Below are 14791 nucleotides of genomic sequence, written 5' to 3' on the forward strand. Positions count from 1 at the left end.
TGGAGTTTGTGAAGACAGAAGATCCTGACAAAGTGTGGCAAGAAGTACAGGGTTTGGTGCAAAGAGAAGGTGAGACAGTAGATGCATACACACATAACTTTTCAATGGCATGGGAACGGATGTGCAAGGCCTTAGCACCAGAGGTACCTCCACATGACATGATGAAGAAGGACAGGTTCTTGGCTGGTCTTTGGGAGAATATACGTTGGAGAGTGGAGCTAAATAAGCATAGGACATATGAAGATACACTAGATGTAGCGAGGAACAAAGAGTGGAAGCGGAGAAGAATGAGTCAGCTAGCAGTAGAGTCTTTGCCCAAGAGGTCGGAATTTCAATCTATGGATTCTTTGCAAGGTCGCATGCCAGGGGTTTATCATGAACCAGTGGCTTTTGTTACTCCTCAAGTTATGCCAACATTGGTTAGTACAACAGTGCAAGATGATGGACTAAGGCAAGACATGAGGCAAGTGGTAGATTTAATGAAGAATCTCAACGTAAACATGGTAGGTAATGTGGGGAATAATCGAGGTTGGGGGAGGTTTGCAAATCAGCCAGGAGGTGAAGAAAGACCCAGAAATGGTGCTGGACAAAGCAATGGTAGATTCTAGATGCAATCGTCCACGTGTTATAATTGCAGAGAGTTGGGCCACATTAGCGCACAATGTGATAAGCCACCAAGGATAGGGGGAGACATGTATCCATTGCCAAGACAGGTGCTAACTAGGTCAAATGATTATGGCATTGAAATTAAGGGAGAAGAAGGAACCAATGATTTAACCAAAGAGAAAAAGGGAAAGACAAAAGTGATAAGTGTGGTCACCTTGGAGAAGGCATCAAAATTGGAGGATACAATAGTGATGTCTTTTGGGAAGAGGACCACACAGGATAAGGAAGGAAAAAATTTCCCAGGTCCTAGTAAGAAGAAGGGAAAGAGCCATGAAGACGAGGATGTCAATGCCAAGAGGAAAAGAAGGGCTCGTGACAAGTTTCATGTTTCAGATTTTCCACTAGGGGATGGGCAATTAATCTACGACTTGAAGGAGGATCTGACAAGCAGGAAAGTAGATGTTACTTTTGGGCAGCTTATAGAGATGGTGCCTAAGCTAAAGCGATAGTGGAATAGGATGGTTAAAACAATGGAGAAAGAACCAGAGAGAGGTTCAGTGAAGGTGTTAGAGATGGATGAGATACCAGACACTTGCCCAATAGTAGATGTGTGGCACAAAAGAAAAAATCTGGGACAAGGTATGTTGATGGCGGAGCCCAAATATGTTTCATAATACACTCATGCATGGAGAAGATGGGTCTTACAGTGACTGGGGTGTCAGGCTTTCGGATCAGATTGGAAAACCATCAAAAAGTAAAATGTTTGGATGTTGTAAAGAGCTTAGGAGTGGAGGCATATAATGCAAAGGTGGTGGTTGATTTTCATGTGATGCCAGCGGGGTTGGGAGCATATCCTATTATACTGGGCAAACCATGGTTATGTGGAGTGGGAGGTGTTCAAGATTGGAGACGTGGTACGATTAGCCTCTATGGAAAGACAGGTGCCAAGAAGCTATATAATATAGACACAAGGAAAGTATTGGAGGAGATTTATGAAGATGAGGATGAGTCTAGTGAGGAAGACTATTCCACAGTGTCTCACGAGGACAGTGATAGTACTATTAACAGTGATGAGGATGTTGATGTTGCATTTCTTTTGATGGACAAAGAAATCCATGAGTCTGGTTTAGTGGCATTTGCAAATGAGATTGAAGATAAAAGTGAAGGGCCTTATGAAGTGATTGAAGGGCTGATGCAAACCAAGTTTGAATTGTCAAAGAAGCAAGAGTTGCTGACACAAATGATCAGTGGAGACCTCTCAGCTATGGAGAAGGATATATATTTTCCCATGCTGGCTAGTTTTCCTGATTTTTTCATTACTTCATATGAAGAGATTAGAGGGTTCAAGGGAGAAGAGATGCATATAGAGCTGAAAGAAGGTGCTAAGCCAGTGCGACAAAGGCTAAGAAGGATGGGTCAAGAGAAAATGGAAGCCTTGCGGGAAGAGGTGGACAAGTTATTGAAGGCAGGGTTCATAGTCCCAGTGGAAACCACAGAATGGGTGAGTCGAGTAGTAGTTAGCCAAAAGAAGGATGGAAAGTGGAGGATTTGTGTAGATTTTAAACCCTTAAATGCAACCACTAAGAAGAACCCATATCCTCTCCCATTCATCGATCAGATCTTGGATTCAGAAGCAGGTTATGAGAGGTACAGTGTGTGTGATGGTTTTTTAGGCTATTTTCAATCGAAGATTTCTCTTAAAGACCGAATAAAGACAATTTTCATTATGCCATGGGGTTGTTATTGCTACACGGTATTTCCATTTGCGTTGTCAAATGGACCATCTTTCTATCAAAAGAGAGTAAATTAGGTATTGGCACCGTTCATTGGTAGTTGTGTTAAAGCTTTTATGGACGACTTCTGTGTTTATAGCAGTAGGGTTGAACACCATGAGAAGCTGCAAATGGTATTGGCTCGATATGATGAATGTGGAGGACAACTAAATCCAAAGAAATGTCATCTAGCACAGCCAAGGGTCAAGTTATTGGGCCATATGGTGTCAGAAAATGGCATTGAGGCTGATCCAGACAAGGTTAAGTCTATTATTCTTCTTCCATCACCTAAGAGTACAAAGCAATTGGCAACCTTTATACAAAAAGTGAAGTACATGGTGCAGTTTATTCCATTGTCTTCACAACTCCTTTATCCATTACAACAAGTGGCAAAGCATGATCCATTGCAATGGGATGACAAGTGTGAAGAAGTGTTTCAAGAGGTGAAAGAGGTGTTAGGAGGGTTGTCAGCCATGCAGGCTCCTGATTGGGAGCAAGGGTTTTATGTAAATCCATCAGTAGGGGATGATGCCATTGGAGCCATGCTATTGCAAAAGGGGAAGGGCAACCATTATATGAGGCTAGTGTATTGTGCAAGCCGAGTAGAGTTGGTAGCAGAGAGAAAATTCTCGAAGGTAGAGCTAGTGATGGCTAGTGTAATATTTGCTTTTCGATGATTTTGTCATTACTTGCTACCATGACCTTTTGTTTTCTTAGAGAGTTACGCGTTTTCTCCACAGTTAATTAATGGTACTAACATGTCAAATGTGGTCAAGGAATGGGTAATTGAGCTGCAAGAGTTTGAGTTCTCTTTTTTAGTGGAAGACAATACAAGAGCTACCCTAGCTGTTTTGTTGACTTACAAGGAGAATCCCCTTCTTGTTAAGGAAGGGGTGGTGAGAAGGGTAGTTGAAGAAGTGCCACAGATCAGCATTGCACATGCGTTGTTCTTTGATGGCTCATACAGAACGAGCCATGATGGGGCTTCATGGGGTATAGCACTTTACGATCCAGAGGGGAAGCTAGTATGCAAGAGAGGGTTCAAATTGGATATGCATAGTAATAATGAAGTTGAATATGGTACCTTGGAAGCCGGATTACACGTTTGTTTGAAGCATGGGATTAGAAGGTTGAGCATAAAAGGTGATGCCTTGTTAGTTGTGAAGCAAGTGTTGGGTGTGTGGAAGAGCAAGAACACCTCATTGAAGGAAACATGTTTCAAAATTGAAGGCATGTTAAAAAAGTTCAAAGCATGGAGCATCAGACACATTAAACATGCTCTAAATGGAGAGGCACATGAGGCAGCTCAAAGCATGATTGGGGAGTTATTTATGTTGAGGACCAATTTACCTCTTTATCATGGCCGGGAAAGTTTGTCTTGAGAAGAGGAGTTTTTGATAACAGGAATCATTCTGAAGGACATTCAAAAGTCTAAGAAGTATGGTTTTGTGCATAGAGCATCCAAGTACAAATTGATTGGTGATGTCTTATACATGAAAGGTACTGATCTCATGTTGAGACGTGTACCTTGGTGGGAGGAGCTTTATAGAGTGTTGGAAGAGAATCATGAAGGCGCATGTGGCGGACATTTTGCTCTAAAGATCACCTTGCATAAGATCTTGCAAGAGGGGTATGTATGGCCTAGTTTGCACAAGGATGTTCACCATTTGTGTAGGTATTGCAATAGGTGTCAAGAAATTGGGAAGAGAGTGTTGAAGCCAGAGCTACGAAAAACCATTATGGCGTTTGATGTGTTTGAAAAGTGGGGGATTGATGCAATAGGCCCGTTACCTAGCACAAGCAGGGGCAAAACCTATATTTTGACTGCAGTGGACTATATCTCTAGATGGGTAGAGGCTATCGCAGTAAAACAAATCACAGCAAAGGATGTGGAAAAATTTGTGTACGACGAAATATGTTGCAAGTTTGGGGTGCCACTAGAGCTACTTTCGTACAAGGGGCCAGGATTTAGAGCTAAACTATTAAATTTTTTATGCGCGAAGATGAAGATTAGAAACTAGCATACCACTCCTTATTACCCACAATGTAATGGATTAAATGAAAGATTCAATGGTGAGTTGGTACAAATTCTTTCAAAAGTGACAGAGCACCAAGGAAAGAATTGGGATTCGGAATTGCCTAGTGCATTGTGGGCTTACCGTACTTGGGTAAAGACAGGTAGAGGGTTTACTCCATTTCATTTGGTACATGGAAAGGAAGCACTATTTCCTGTGGAAGTAGAGTTGCCTGCGGTCAAGATGTTAGAAAAGTTGCTTGGGTAGTCCAATGATGCATTCAAAGAGAGGCTCTTACAATTACAAGAGGTTCAACTAGATAGGATGAGCGCATTGGAACATTATGGGCAGATGCAAGATAAGGCTTTAGAAAAGATAAATGAAAAGGTCAAAAGTAAGGGTATCAAGAAACATGACTTGGTTTTGCACTACAACATTAAGCTGGACAAGACATTCCAAAAGAAGTTTCAAATTAAGTGGGAAGGCCCTTTCAAGGTAGTTGAGTGTTTTCCGAATGGTACATATCAGTTGGCTAACGTGGATGGGATTCTACATAAGTCAAGGGTAAATGGATTGCGTCTTAAATTATATCATTCTAGATTAATGATGGTGGAGCAAGATGAGCTGTCTGCAAAAAAATTAATGTATGTGAGGGATGAAAAGACCTGTGATGCGGTGAGTCTCATATCTCTTTTTGCTTTTGCTGATCATCAATGATCTAGCAGGCTATGGGATGGGCATATTATGTTAGGAGTTTTTTTGGAAGAAGTGATTGCGCATATGTACATACACATGCATGGTGCATCAAATAAAGAAATTTCCATTGTCTAGAGCCAGGTGGTTACGCGGGGCCCACATGTGTACAGGTAGGACAACGTATACATAGTACATCGATTTTCATCGTCACCCCAGTATCAGTGTGTTTTTCTATAAAAATGACGAGTTGATGGAGCGTAAAAATTCTTGAGGAAGCTATCATCTCGCCGATGCCATGAGGTAAGCAAGTGCGTCAGATGGCATCCAGTGGCGTCATGTGATCGAATGGGGTCAATACTTGCACCTTGGTAAGCGAGGACACAATGGGGGTGTTTTCTTGTGATGAATTATGCAGAAAGTTCATCATGAGAATTGTATTTGGGGGCCACTTCACATGATTGCAGGATGCATTATTGGAAAAAGTTGAGTGCCAGATGTGTGGATGGATGTAGAAGGGTAACAAAAACGCACTGTGGGGCCATTTTTTGGCCTGTTCGGGGTCCGTTTGAGTTCAATCAAAAGGACAAAGGTGATCAAGGGATAAAGTGAAGGGTGGACATTGAAAAACACAAGAAAAAAACCAGCAAAGTGTGGAGAGAAGAGGAGGAACAGGCCTTTGGGCCATAAATTGCTCATCCGAGGTCGGATTTGAGCACTTTGATATTGCAGGCTGGGGCTTTTCGCCGTTTCGGGTACAATGGCACTGTCCATTTTGCTCAATTCCTCACTATTTTTTTGCTATTTTGGCTATGTAAGTTTCTCCTGTGATAGAAGCCTTTGTTCCAATTTGTGATTGTATCTGGCATATTTCATCCATATTGTGTGAGCTATTTGCCCCATTGGTGTTGGCCCTTGCTCAATTGTATGTAAACATAAAAAATATTCCTCTTTTGAGCTGAGGTTTTTCGGTGTGTGTGTGTGTGTGTGTGTGTTGAGTGGGCAAATGGATAGTCTCTCTCCTCTCACTCCATTAGGGTGTTCTGTGTCTCGGCCAAGTGGGTTGTGTAAGCCGAGTGGTGTCCCATAGTATGTGTATTATCCCAAGAGTGCATGTCGGGTGATTATAAAGGTATTGTGTGTGTTTCCATCCCGCTCACAACGGGTACTCAAACATAGCAAGCACAAAAACATAGAGCGTTGTCGAGAAATTTGCGGTCTTGCCAGGAAGCACCAGGCTTATGGTTGTGAGAGTTTGTGAGAGAACTCAACAAAAACTATATGAAGGAGTTAAACCATAGATGCCGTGAAGACTAGGGTTTGGAAAGAAGTGCAATGAAAGAAGACCCACTCTTTCTCTCTTGCACTCACACACACAAAGAAAGAACACAAAAGAGAATGTCAAAACAACACAAAGATGAAAACATCAAGGCTATGTTCATATCGTATCATGGGTAATATGAAAGGGTTAATAGATGAGTTAATGGCATTTAATCTGGGCAGACCAAATAGGCTACGAATTGTTCTTTGGAATTGTAGTTTTGTGCTTACCATAATATATATATTTTGTCTAGTGATTGGAATCAATTGTGTGTACAAATTCTCTTGGTTCATAGCAAGATAACTACGCTTACGTCAAAAGAAAAGTTATAGTCTATGAGAGGTAGTATGATGGGATCCAGTGATAGAAGTATTTCATTGAGCCTTTCTGGGCCAAAGAGAAACACTATATGTTGTTGAAAGTGTATTTTACGTCTAATCCATACGTTAATTCTAATAGATCGTACAGAGTGAAAGCGATAGAAATTATCATCATGTGGGTTATTCATCTAGGATAGTATGTGAGAAATGTAGATATGAGAGAAGTGAAGAGATGAGAAGTTTCCCTCCCAAGCCCTATTCTTGCCCGTAGGCAATAAGGATACTGCGGGGAGAGATGTACCTGTAGCAAAGAGAACCTGGAATTTGTAGAGAGGATGAATTACTAAGAGTGAGAGGGATAGGTTTGGTTAAGGAGATGACATTAGATATATATATATATATATGTTGGATTAGAGATGAAAAAGAAAAAAACAAGAAATAAAAAAAAACATCAATGTAGAACACATCTTACTTGACAAACCCTTCGGCACCATTATTGATGGAGAGAGAAGAAGAGGGGAGAATTCAACTTTGATTGATACGCCAAGTCCAAGACCTTCTTTGATTAGAGTTGATCTTCCAAGGATAGCATGCAAGGATGGCTAGTCTTCCTCTAGGATAAAGTGTAGGCTTAGGCTTATGTTAATGGCTAAGTACAATTAAGCATTACTACACACTCCCTCATGAATTCCTCTCATCAATGGCTTGAATGCTTGAGTGGTTTTCAAGGAATAAGAGGTCCCCTTTTATAGGTGAAGGGAACCCCCAAGGGTTTACACAAGAAGAGAAGAGCCAATGTGAACAGAAACTGGAAAAGTTGGAAATGAGCAGTCCCTGCATGATGTGGGCAGATTAGGGTCCAATATTTTGATCATATCTCCTCAACCGTAGCTCCAAATAAAAAAATAAAAATATGGGCTGAAACGTCAGATCATTACCTACGTTTTCCTTCTTATATGTATTTTCCAATTCGGATTGGAACCTTGTGTAAAAAAATCATCAAAATAGGATACAGTTTTGACAGCAAAAGTCTTCTTGTGGTCCCCTTAGCTTAAACTTTTATTTGATTCCAATGGACACCTCATGCCATATGAAAGCATGACATTGCTCCTTGACAATGTTTTGTAATCATGCTTACAATAATGCATTAAAATAAGTGTATCTTTGAAATCATGCCACCTAGTGTCCCGCTAGGATTTGATTCCCTCCTAGTAGCTATTTAAAAAGAAATATAAGAAAAATATGAAAAATACATAGAATATATATATATTGGAGTTTACCCTAGGTATAGGATCTAGCTAGGGTGTGAGATGATAATGAGATAGTAAAAATAAAAAATCAATGCTTTTTGCCCCAAGTTAAAGAGGCGGAGCTATTGACGCTTTTCCCATAGTATTTTCTGATGGTAAAGTAAGAATAGGTTACCCTTGAGAAAAATAATAGGATGAGATAGAAGGCTTATTACTATACTTAAATATGCATATGTACATTATAGGAAATATAATTATGTATATAAAAAATTACAAGATAGATCTTGTAGCATGCGTTCCCACTATGTACGTGTCACAGCACGACATCCACCCCCTCTAAACCTGCACATCCTCCGGTATGTGCCACATTATTTCTTTGTAAGATCAGCCTTCTTGTACATCTTCCTTGCTTTATTCTTCACTAGATGATTCCAAAGCTTCATCTTCACTTTGATCTTTACCTATGGTTTGCTCTTCTTCCTCATCAACATCTTGTGGATCATTGTCTCCTCTTCTCTTAAACATTTTGATCCTTTTTCCTGCAATGGGAATATTTACTTCTGTACCATCTAGTTCAGACAAGCTGTAAGTAGCATTTTCATGCACATGCTTTACAACATACGGTCCAAACCATCTTTTTGAAAACTTCCTCATGACTATGTGGTGCTAGTTATCAAGGCTACTATCATATACTAAAACCCAGTCACCTGTGTCAATTGCTTTGCTCCTGAGCCAATGTCGCTCATCAAAGTAGTCCTTGTTTTTCAGCCTTGTATTTTTGAGTCGTTCTTTTGCAGCCTCAATGTCTCTAGGTCTTCTCTCTACTTGCCTTATGTGCAATGCAAGGAGATCTTCTCTGCTGAGACCCTCTTTCCAAGGTAGTACATTCCATGTGGGAATTGTATCTTCAATCGGTATCACTGGTTTTTGACCATACATTAGCTCCATAGGCATGTAGCGAGTTACTGAGCTATGTGTTGTACGATCAGCCCATAAAGCATATGGTAACAGTTTTGGCCACTCACCAACTCTTCCTTCACAAGCCTTGGCCAATGCTTTTATGATAGGAGGATGCCCTCTTTCACTCTTTCCATTGCCTTCAGGGTTGTAAGCTGTAGTAAGAGAAATCTTGATTCCTAATCTAGAAAAGAACTCCCTTGCTTCTTCGGCATCCAGCTCACCTCTATCTGCAGTGATCTTTCCCACACAACCATAACGGCAAATCACCTCATCAAGAAGGAATTTGCACACAGCTTCTGTGGTTTTAGCTCTTAATGCTCTTCCTTCAACCTGATTAGTTAGGTCCTCTCGTGCAAGAACCAAGTATCTCATCTGCCAGAGTCCTAAAGGCATTGTGACTAGATCCACAACCCATTTATAGTGAATGGCTAGTGGATATGTAGGGTGCAATCCATCACAATGTCGAAAATTTGAATACATTTGACAAGTTACACATGACTCTACAAACTGAGATACATCTTTATACATACCCTTCCACCAGTATTTTTCTTTCAACTTGGAAAAGGTTGCCCATACACCCCTATGTCCAGCCCTTAGACTCTCATGAAACTCTTGCATGAGCTTTACTTAAGTCTCGTTTTTACATATAACACGTTGTGATGTAGCACCCTTTTGTTTAGGATGCTTCCACAAGTAACCATCCTTTAAAAAGTACTCATATGCTTTCGTGCGTATCCTCTGGAATTCTTGTTGAGACCAATCATCCTGTTTTGTTAGAGTACTCAAGTAGCTTCCAATAGAAAGCCAATCACCTTCATAAGATCTTTCAAGAACAATTGAAGTGAATTAGTCATGCAGACATTGTTACCTTTGACATGAGAGATAGAATAGAACTTTGTGCCTACATCATCTCCCTCATCAATCATTTGTGACTCATCTTCATACCTTGCCCTTGATAGCATATCTGCCACTGTATTGTCTTTACCTACAATGTGCTTAAACTCGGGATTTAAGGACTTAATGTAGGCAATCCACCACAACATAGCAATGTCTGGCGTTGACCAGCTTGTAATCATCCCAAGAAGTGATAGACAATCTGTTTCTACAACCACACATGCACCAATTAGGTACTCTTTCCCACTTTTCAGGGCTGTAACCATACCCCATAACTCTCTCTTTATCTGTGGATAGTTTCTTTGGCAAGCACTTAGTACCTTTGCTCCAAATCTTACCACATACCTGTGTCCTTCTTTGTCATCTTGCCCTATTGCCCATCCAATCCCTGTAGGACTGGTGTCTACTATCACAATTACTGGCCTTTGACACTCATAGTCTACCTTTCTCAAAGTTGTTGCTGACTGGAGCAACTCCTTTAGCTTTTTCATGGATTTTACATGTGCTTCTATCCATTTAAACTTTTGATTCTTTCTAAGCAACTGATAAAGAGGATCAGCTACATGTGCATAATGTGGAATCCAAATAACATAGAAGACACATGCTCCCAGAAACCTTCTAACCTCAGTGATGTTAGTGCATGTTTCTTTCATTCTTTGGATGACATCTACCTTTGTTGGACAAGGTTCCCTACCATATGGCCCGCACATGTGCCCCACAATGAGCACTTCGTTGACACTAAACATAGACTTTTTCCCTAGAAAAGTAAGATTCACTTCCTCCAACCTAGACAAAATTTTATCACAATCATTTATGTGATTTACCACAAACCTGCGACATCCCCTTAGATCCAAAGCTTCATCTTTGTCACCTTCTTCACATCCTTTGATAGACAAATCATCAATGAAAGGCATTTTGATTTGAGGAATAAAGTCACGTAAGACCTTATTCATCCCATTCATCATATGTGCAACCGAGTTGGTTGCTCCCTGTGGGAAGGTACACATCCTTACCAAACCCAAAGGTGTCCTCATGATTGTCAAGTCTCTGCTTTCGATTGCAAGCTGAAATTGATCATACCCTGAGTAGAGACCCCCCATTGAGTAGATTGCCCTCCCTGCAAACGCCTCTGCAAACTCATCCACAATTGGACCTGTACCTACATTTCTAATTGTCACCTTGTTCACTGGTTGCATATATTGGATGAATCGTAGAGAACCATTCTTCTTTGGAACTGTGAACCACCTGTTTGAGTATGGAGCACAAGAAGGCTCCAAGATTCCCATTTTTATTTTCTCATTCAGTAGCTCTACTAACTTTGGCAAATGAGCCTTTGGAACCGGAATAGGCCGCAGATTCCAAGACACATGAGGTATTGTGAAAATTACCATAGGAGCTACAATAGAAGGATCAACACATCCTATCTCATGTGGCTCAAATGAAAAAGCCTTACCATGCTTTGAAAGCATTTCTTTGAAGCACTTTGTCTCCTCCTTTGTTAGAAACTCCTTGCAACCAATCTACAACTCTTGGAAAGACTCCTTTGTGAAGGTATGCCCGATCTTTTTAGAATTCCTCAAACTTGGGTGTAAATAAGCCTGCTCAATCTTTTCCCTGTTGTTGGGTGCTAAGCATGAAGCTACTGGTTTCACCTTCTTTGCTACACTCTTGTATTTAGTTTCAACATGGACTTCTGGGCCAACTGTTTGGCTTTCTTTAAAGGCTTCTATTACTTGATACATTTCCATAGATCATACTTCCACAACTTCATTTTCAAGATGCAAACTAGACTCCATTATAGCATCAAGTTCACCCATAGTATCTACAAAAGAAAATTTCTCACACAAATCCAAAACATTTTCAATAGGCTTTAGCAACCCACTCTTTTTCATGCCTATTTGTACATTATGCACATATTGCCTCTCACATCTCTTCAAATCTTCAAGTTTTGTAAAACATACTGATCCATTCCTTGTTACCAAGGAGCTCGTTGAGAAAGTTTCACCTATTTTTGGATCAGGTGAGACCCTTTTTCTTTCTGTACCACTGCAATCCTGCTTTACAATGGTACTTGGCCAAAACCCATCATTTCTCTATGATCATGAAACTCTTTGCTTACCTTTGGTAGAGGATGTTCTCTGAGGTTGTCACGATTTCTTTTATGGTTAACACAAACTGTGAGAAATTGGACAGCTTGTTTACCATCTTTGCTACGTATCCTAGCATATGCTGAACCATCATCCATTACCTTTGTTTCCATTCCAACTCCCACAATGTAGGGTTGTCCAAGGATGAGATGATATGAAGATGTATCCTGTACAAAGAAGTTTTGGTCAATCTTTACATCACCTATTGTCACCTTCACACCTGGACATGCTGTATACAATTCACCGGATGAATTGTTTGTCACTTTTACCATCCATCCATGATCTGTGTCCATCGGCCATTTGCACTTGTTGTAGAGACTCTTTGACATTGTGTTTATTTCTGAACCATGGTCAATCAAGGCAACAAATGTCTCTTCAAGGTCACCTACCTTGACCAATGTTTCTGTAGTAGCCCTTGCCCAGTGACTTCGTGAATAGTAGCTCCTAGGAATATCTTCAACTTCTTTATCATCATTTGAGAAATGCACTTGCTTCACTCTCCCACTAGATTGGTAGCATCCTACCACAGCTCCATCATCCTCCTTATTTTGTAGCTGCATCCCTTGTGTCTTCAAGGTTTCCCCTTCAACCTGTGGACGAGAAACTTCAGCAAGGGTTTGCCTCTTATTCTTGATGATGTCAATGATCTCCTCATGGAATTCACACTTTGCAATGCCAAGAACTTCTCCCAGAGTAAACTCAATCTTGCTATTCAAGATCCTTTACTCCAAGACTTTCTTTAAATCTGTAGCAACCTCAATATCAGATTGTAGTTTATAAGTTGGGCCTTTTGTCTTACCTTTTGTTGGCTGTTTCTTCTTTCCTGTTGTAGACTCCTCCATGAGTACTTCAGGTGGAGATGCTCCTTGTGTTGAGAGTGTTTGAGAAGGCATTGAGTCGCTTCTTCCCTCACTTCTAGAAGCTCTTTTTGATGGTCCTTCATCAGCATTCTCACGTCTGCGCTTCTCTTCTACAATTGCCTCATTTTGTTGGAATTTTGTAATGTAGGCATGCACTGAAAATGAGTCCACTGGATCATTCCATCCTGTTTCTAGACGTATGCAATCACCTGCTTCATGTAGAATCTCTTTTTTAAGCTTTCCCTTTTTAGCTAATTGCATGACATTTGGCCAAATTTGACCATGATGGCCACTCACCTCTGCATCACAAAAATGATCAATTTTTACTCCATAAGTGGCTGCCTCAACTGAAGAAGTGGCATGCTTAGTTGTCATATCTTCAACTAAGGTTTGCATTCCCCCCTTCCCAAAGTTAGTTCTCACGGGTAGAACTGTCTCTCTTAAGTGGATTTTACCATCCTTAAAAAAGACAACATCTTTTGACAAAGCATCACTAAAATCATCACAATCCCTTCTTACATGGTCTGTACTATCACACCAAATATATCTATTAATAAACCCTTCTTTGGGCTGTTGTCTTTGCCTAAGAAGTGGTCCTGATGGTTGGCCTTTTTCTTCAAGCTTTGCAAGCTTCACCTTCAACTCACGCATTCCCTTCACAAGCTCATCTAGCATGGACTCATCAAACTTAGGAGCAATAAAAGTAGGCTTTACCATTTTGTCAGAAGTTGAGGTGGAAGGACTTGTAGTGTTTACTACCATCTTGTCCCTTCTTCTTTGTGGTTTGGCAAGCAGTGAGACAGCACCTTCAACCTCATTCCAGTCGGTCTTTAGTCCTTGCTCAGCATCTTTATCTTCAAGAAGAAGCTCCAAATTTTCTTGAAACTCTTTACCTGCAGCTTGTAAGAAAAGATCTGTCTTCTATGCATCTAGTGTGGCCCTTTCTGTCCTTGTGAGTTGTGCATAGTGCCGCTCAAATTCCCTAAGTAGCTCTGTAATTATTGATAGTCCTTGCTTTGGCTTGACTACCCATTCTAAGAATGTCCTTTTGGTCACTCTCTCAGAGTCCTCCATGAAATATTCCTCCTTTAAAGCTACTTTGAGTTCTTCCCAATTTCTCCCATGCCCATCTTTAATTCCCCTAACATATTCTCTAATTTCTGGAGCAACAACTAGCTCAAAGCTTTGAATCATCTCACCTTCTGACACGCGATGCAGCTCCATCTCCTTCACATACTCGCGTAAGTACTTGGTTACATATTTGCCATTGAATTCATTCATTCTGTTGATGACCGCTTGTATGGACTTCGCTTGCTAAAATCTCCCTTCTTTTAGTGGCAAATTGTTGTTGCATGAACATTGCAAATGCTTGAAACATTTGTATTGTTGTTGGGTCAAAATGCATACCCTGTTGCTCAACATGATCACCCATGGTTACCCACAAACTCTCACCCTGGTAGTTTCGCGTCGGGTTCACCAAAAAATATGTTGAGAAATTTTCGGTCTTGCTAGGAAAGCACAGGGCTCATGGCTGTGAGAGAACTCAACAAAAACTATATGAAGGAGTTAAACCATAAGTGCCATGAAGACTAGGGTTTGGAAAGAAGTGCAATCAAAGAAGACCCACTCTCTCTCTCTTGCACTCACACACACAAAGAAAGAACACAAAAGAGAATGTCAAAACAACACAAAGATGAAAACATCAAGGCTATGGTCATATCGTATCATGGGTAATATGAAAGGGTTAATAGATGAGTTAATGGAATTCAATATTGGCTGACCAAATAGGCTACGAATTGTTCTTTGGAATTGTAGTTTTGTGCTTACTATAATATATATATTTTGTCTAGTGATTGGGATTAATTGTGTGTACAAATCCTCTTGGTTCATAGCAAGATAACTACGCTTACGTCAAAAGAAAAGTTATAGTCTATGAGAGGTAGTATGATGGGA

Source organism: Adiantum capillus-veneris, chromosome 28 (assembly GCF_014529385.1).
Source record: "Adiantum capillus-veneris isolate H3 chromosome 28, ASM1452938v2, whole genome shotgun sequence".
Classification (NCBI taxonomy): Eukaryota; Viridiplantae; Streptophyta; class Polypodiopsida; order Polypodiales; family Pteridaceae; genus Adiantum; species Adiantum capillus-veneris.